The sequence below is a fragment of the Eleutherodactylus coqui genome, unplaced genomic scaffold (genome assembly GCF_035609145.1).
Source record: "Eleutherodactylus coqui strain aEleCoq1 unplaced genomic scaffold, aEleCoq1.hap1 HAP1_SCAFFOLD_19, whole genome shotgun sequence".
Taxonomy (NCBI): Eukaryota; Metazoa; Chordata; class Amphibia; order Anura; family Eleutherodactylidae; genus Eleutherodactylus; species Eleutherodactylus coqui.
In genome coordinates this window covers 5,763,211-5,769,927 of record NW_027102012.1, presented here as the reverse complement: position 1 = coordinate 5,769,927, position 6,717 = coordinate 5,763,211, and positions in this window count along the sequence as shown.

Sequence of the window (6,717 nt, the reverse complement as noted above, 5' to 3'; positions counted from 1 at the left end):
ACTATATATAGTGAAACAACAATTAAAATCCCACATGTAACAGCTGAACAGTACCTAATTCGCATGTGCTCACGTCCTCCATGGCTCCCGATGCTTCCGGTTTGTCATCTGAACGAGTGCGCCTGTGCATGATTTAGCCACTATCGCGAGATTTAGAAGAGCAAGAGGAATCTTGAGGGACTGATCGCGCATGCGCCTGGAGTCCTGCGATGCCGCTGATATAACTATTGGACTCTATTTAGTAAAAGAGACTTCAGAAGTTAAGTGCGCATGTGCTAGCAGTTCCACTGCTCTAATAGCAATAGAAGTATCGCTGGTCCACGGAGAAGACTATATGTAGTGGCAAACAGTATTAATTATAAATAAGATGCTGTTTATAGGTAGTCTTATAGGGAAAACTAGCTCCAACACAACAAATCCATATTATATATATATATATATATATATATATATATATATATATATATATATATACATACATACATACATACATACATACACACACATATACATATACACATATATATATATACATATATACACATATATATATATATATATATTCCACAGCAACATTAAACAATAATGGTAATATTGATCAGCCTCATATATCTGTATGTTGATTTAGCAACAAACTTTTTATTGGAGAGTGAGATATGGAGAAAATGATGTCCATTATTGAAATAAATGTCAAAATATAAATAATCTTGGGTAATAACCCTAATATATTAATAATCAATAATCTACCATATCTCACAGCAATATGTCTTTAATCATAGTTCATATCTCATACATATGACTCATGGGTCCAACAATTAGAGTACAGCTCCCTCTATTATCATAACCTATAGTGATACCTCATAAAGCAGCCAATACATAGAATGATATCATATTTATTTATTATGCACATTAGCACACATTAATGCACAAAATATTTTTTTTGGGGGGGGGGGGGGAGTTTATACTGGAAGCCGAACAACAAGGAGTCCGGAGCACATGCATCAAACAGGTATCTGTAACATAAAATAAAAGGTAATTAAAATCAAATACCGTAGATGAGATTATGTATACATAATTTGCAGATAGAGAAAGTGCACATTAGTCTGACACATGACTATCAACTGGACCTATTTATATACAGGACATAATGGGATACTCTATATTAAGACCCTTGGGGGAAAGGGTATCAAGTTCGTGTATCCAACGGATCTCTTTACATTTAAGGATTCCCTCCCGGTCCCCACCTTGAGGCAGTGGGGCAACAGAGTCAATGACCCTAAATTTGAGCTGACTGATTGTATGGTGAAATTCAGCAAAATGTTTTGAGATTGGTAGATCTGTCTTTCTTGTACGGATAGTGCTTTTATGCTACTACGCTAGCATTGGAGTCCGCTGTAGGCACGCGATTGCTGATGGTTTGTGCAGAGGCCTATGTCCTGGGTGCAGTGAAAGTCCGCTTCCAGCCTAGGATTGCTGAATGTGTGGGCCGAGGCCTATGCCATGTTTGGCCGCTCAGATCAATTTTTTGTTCATGTCTTGGGTTTCCTAGGACCCACCTATGCTGTTGGTGCAAACTTAGTTCCCATTGTGGTGTTTGACCTGTCTGGCACAAAGGCACTGACTGACTTGGGTAGGGGGCAGAGCGCTGACTGCTTTCCCCTTGCAGTGTGGATTGAGCTATGCGACACCTTGACAGAATGAATACTGTGTGGCACATGGATTCCCCATTGCTATGCCCACGTTTGCAGCTCCTGACGGAGGTGGCACAGGATTGGAGTTCTCATTGCTTCTGTACAGCATTGTGGGCTATCGCCCCGCCCCTTTTAAAGAGGGTCGCTGCCTGGCCCTGCTAACCCTCTGCAGTGTGTGCCTCCGGTTCCTCCTCATGGCAGACGCACTTATAAATAGACATGAGGGTGGTGTGGCTATGAGGCCAGTGTGTGGCATGAGGGCAGCTGAAGGCTGCGCAAGGACACTTTGGTGTGCGCTGTGGACACTGGGTCGTGCGGGGGGGGGGGTTGGGCAGCATGTAACCCAGGAGAAGTGGCAGCGGAGTGTCATGCAGGCAGTGATTGTGCCTTGTTGGAGGTAGTGTGGTGCTTAGCTGAGGTATGCCTTGCTAATGAGGGTTTTTCAGAAGAAAAAATTGTTCGGGGGGGGGGCCACTCTTGCCGCTATTGTGGCTTAATAGTGGGACCTGGGAACTTGAGATGCAGCCCAACATGTAGCCCTTCGCCTGCCCTATCCGTTTCAGTGTCAATTTCTTGAATTTCCCAGATTTTCAGAAATGAGAACCTTAGCGAGCATCGGCGATATACAAAAATGCTCGGGTCGCCCATTGACTTCAATGGGGTTCGTTACTCGAAACGAACCCTCGAGCATCGCGGAAAGTTCGACTTGAGTAACGAGCACCTGAGCATTTTGGTGCTCCCTCATCTCTAATTATGACATCATAATGGAGTTCTATATTACATTATAATGAAGTTTTACGTTGTATCTTTTGTTATTACTAGATTGTGACATCATAATGGAGTTGTAAATTCTACCCCCTACTATAATTACATTATGACATCATAATGCAGTTTTACATTATGACATCATAATGGAGTTCTATATTACATAATAATATTGTTCTACATTGTATCTTTTGTTATTACTAGATTATGACATCATAATGGAGTTGTAAATTATATTACCTGCTATAAATAAATTATGACATCATAAAGCAGTTTTACATTATGACATCATAATGGAGTTCTATACTACATTATAATGAAGTTCTACATTGTATCTTTTGTTATTACTAGATTGTGACATCATAATGGAGTTGTAAATTCAATCCCCTGCCATAAATACATTATGACATCATAATGCAGTTTTACATTATGACATCATAATGGCGTTCTATATTACATAATAATGTTTTTCTACATTGTATCTTTTGCTATTACTAGATTCTGACATCATAATGGAGTTGTAAATCCTATCCCCTACTATGAATACATTATTACATCATAATGCAGTTTCACATTATGACATCATAATGGCGTTCTATATTACATAATAATGTTGTTCTACGTTGTATCTTTTGTTACTACTAGATTGCGACATCATAATGAAGTTGTAAATTCTATCCCCTACTATAAAAACATTATGACATCATAATGCAGTTTTACATTATGACATCATAATAGAGTTCTATATTACATTATAATTATGTTGTATCTTTTGTTATTACTAGATTGTGACATCATAATGGAGTTGTAAATTCTATCCCCTACCATGAACAGATTATGACATCATAATGCAGTTTTACATTATGACATCATAATGGAGTTCTATATTACATTATAATTAAGTTGTATGTTGTATCTTTTGTTATTACTAATTTGTGACATCATAATGGAGTTTTAAATACTATCCCCTACCATGAATAGATTATGACATCTTAATGCAGTTTTACATTACATTATGACATCCTAATATAGTTCTATACTAAATTATAATGAAGTTCTACATTGTATCTTTTGTTATTACTAGATTGTGACATCATAATGCAGTTGTAAATTCTACCCCCTACTATAAATACATTATGACATCATAATGCAGTTTTACATTATGACATCATAATGGAGTTCTATATTATATTATAATGAAGTTCTACAAAGTATCTTCTGTTATTACTAGATTGTGACATCATAATGGAGTTGTAAATCCTATCCCCTACAATAAATACATTATGACATCATAATGAAGTTTCACATTATGACATCATAATGGAGTTCTATATTACATAAAAATGCTGTTCTACGTTGTATTTTTTGTTATTACTAGATTGTGACATCATAATGATATTGTAAATTCTATCCCCTACCATGAATAGATTATGACATCATAATGCAGTTTTACATTATGACATCATAATGGAGTTCTATATTACAAAGTAGTGTTGTTCTACGTTGCATCTTTTGTTATTACTAGATTGTGATATCATAATGGAGTTGTAAATTCTATTACTTGCTATGAATAGATTATGACATCATAATGCAGTTTTACATTATGACATCATAATAGAGTTCTATACTACATTATAATGAAGTTCTACATTACATCTTTTGTTATTACTAGATTCTGACATCATAATGGAGTTGTAAATTCTATCCCCTACTATGAATACATTATGACGTCATAATGCAGTTTAATATTATGACATCATAATGAAGTTCTATATTACATAATAATGTTGTTCTATGTTGTATCTTTTGTTATTACTAGATTGTGACATCATAATGCAGTTGTAAATTCTATCCCCTACTATAAATACATGATGACATCATAATGCAGTTTTACATTATGACATCATAATGGAGTTCTATATTACATAATAATGTTGTTCTACGTTGTATCCTTTAATAGTACTAGATTGTGACATCATAATGGAGTTGTAAATTCTATCCCCTACCATGAATAGATTATGACATCATAATGCAGTTTTACATTACATGATGACATCATAATGGAGCTCTATATTATAATATAATGAAGTTCTACGTTGCATCTTTTGTTATTACTAATTTGTGACATCATAATGCAGTTTTAAATACTATCCCCTACCATGAATAGATTATGACATCATAATGCAGTTTTACATTACATTATGACATCCTAATATAGTTCTATACTAAATTATAATTTCACTGTGAAAGTACCCCAGAAATATTAGATTACCATTCTTCATTTGGGGCATTTGAGTACAAAAGACAGAGGCTATTTGTCTTGATCCTGATGAATCGGCTCACTTATTACATCAGGGCCGTAGAAACACGTCGATTAAATATTATTTGTCTATCATCCTTAGCCTTCTGAAATAAAATTTATACCGTTATTACCACTGTATAAATAGCAATATAACCGTACCTGTAAATCTATTAAGGGAACGGTAATTAACATCGGTATAGCGGATCACCACGATAAGGTGATATACCTATCCCCTGTCCTGTATGTTCTTTGGGTGTTTGTATGTTTATGTTCGTCTAGTTTTCTGATGTGTGCTGGGCCATTTGGTGGTGTGATTTAGTGTATTTTAAATAAAGTCCTATAATAAAAGTTATATTTTAATAATAGAACAGATTATCTAATCTAATATTTCTGGGGTAGTTTCACAGTGAAATTGTATTTCATTTAAAGGACCCCACCTGTCCCAGTGACGACTGTATACTAAATTATAATGAAGTTCTACATTGTATCTTTTGTTATTACTAGATTGTGACATCATAATGGAGTTGTAAATTCTACCCCCTACTATAAATACATTATGACATCATAATGCAGTTTTACATTATGACATCATAATAGAGTTCTATATTACATAATAATGTTGTTCTACGTTGTATCTTTTGTTATTACTAGATTGTGACATCATAATGGAGTTGTAAATTCTATTATCTGCTATGAATAGATTATGACATCATAATGCAGTTTTACATTATGACATCATAATGGAGTTCTATACTACATTATAATGAAGTTCTACAAAGTATCTTCTGTTATTACTAGATTGTGACATCATAATGGAGTTGTAAATCCTATCCCCTACTATAAATACATTATGACATCATAATGCAGTTTCACATTATGACATCATAATGCAGTTTTACATTATGACATCATAATAGAGTTCTATACTACATTATAATGAAGTTCTACATTACATCTTTTGTTATTACTATATTCTGACATCATAATGGTGTTGTAAATTCTATCCCCTACTATGAATACATTATGACGTCATAATGCAGTTTAATATTATGACATCATAATGGAGTTCTATATTACATAATAATGTTGTTCTATGTTGTATCTTTTGTTATTACTAGATTGTGACATCATAATGCAGTTGTAAATTCTATCCCCTACTATAAATACATGATGACATCATAATGCAGTTTTACATTATGACATCATAATGGAGTTCTATATTACATAATAATGTTGTTCTACGTTGTATCCTTTAATAGTACTAGATTGTGACATCATAATGGAGTTGTAAATTCTATCCCCTACCATGAATAGATTATGACATCATAATGCAGTTTTACATTACATGATGACATCATAATGGAGCTCTATATTACAATATAATGAAGTTCTACGTTGCATCTTTTGTTATTACTAATTTGTGACATCATAATGCAGTTTTAAATACTATCCCCTACCATGAATAGATTATGACATCATAATGCAGTTTTACATTACATTATGACATCCTAATATAGTTCTATACTAAATTATAATTTCACTGTGAAAGTACCCCAGAAATATTAGATTACCATTCTTCATTTGGGGCATTTGAGTACAAAAGACAGAGGCTATTTGTCTTGATCCTGATGAATCGGCTCACTTATTACATCAGGGCCGTAGAAACACGTCGATTAAATATTATTTGTCTATCATCCTTAGCCTTCTGAAATAAAATTTATACCGTTATTACCACTGTATAAATAGCAATATAACCGTACCTGTAAATCTATTAAGGGAACGGTAATTAACATCGGTATAGCGGATCACCACGATAAGGTGATATACCTATCCCCTGTCCTGTATGTTCTTTGGGTGTTTGTATGTTTATGTTCGTCTAGTTTTCTGATGTGTGCTGGGCCATTTGGTGGTGTGATTTAGTGTATTTTAAATAAAGTCCTATAATAAAAGTTATATTTT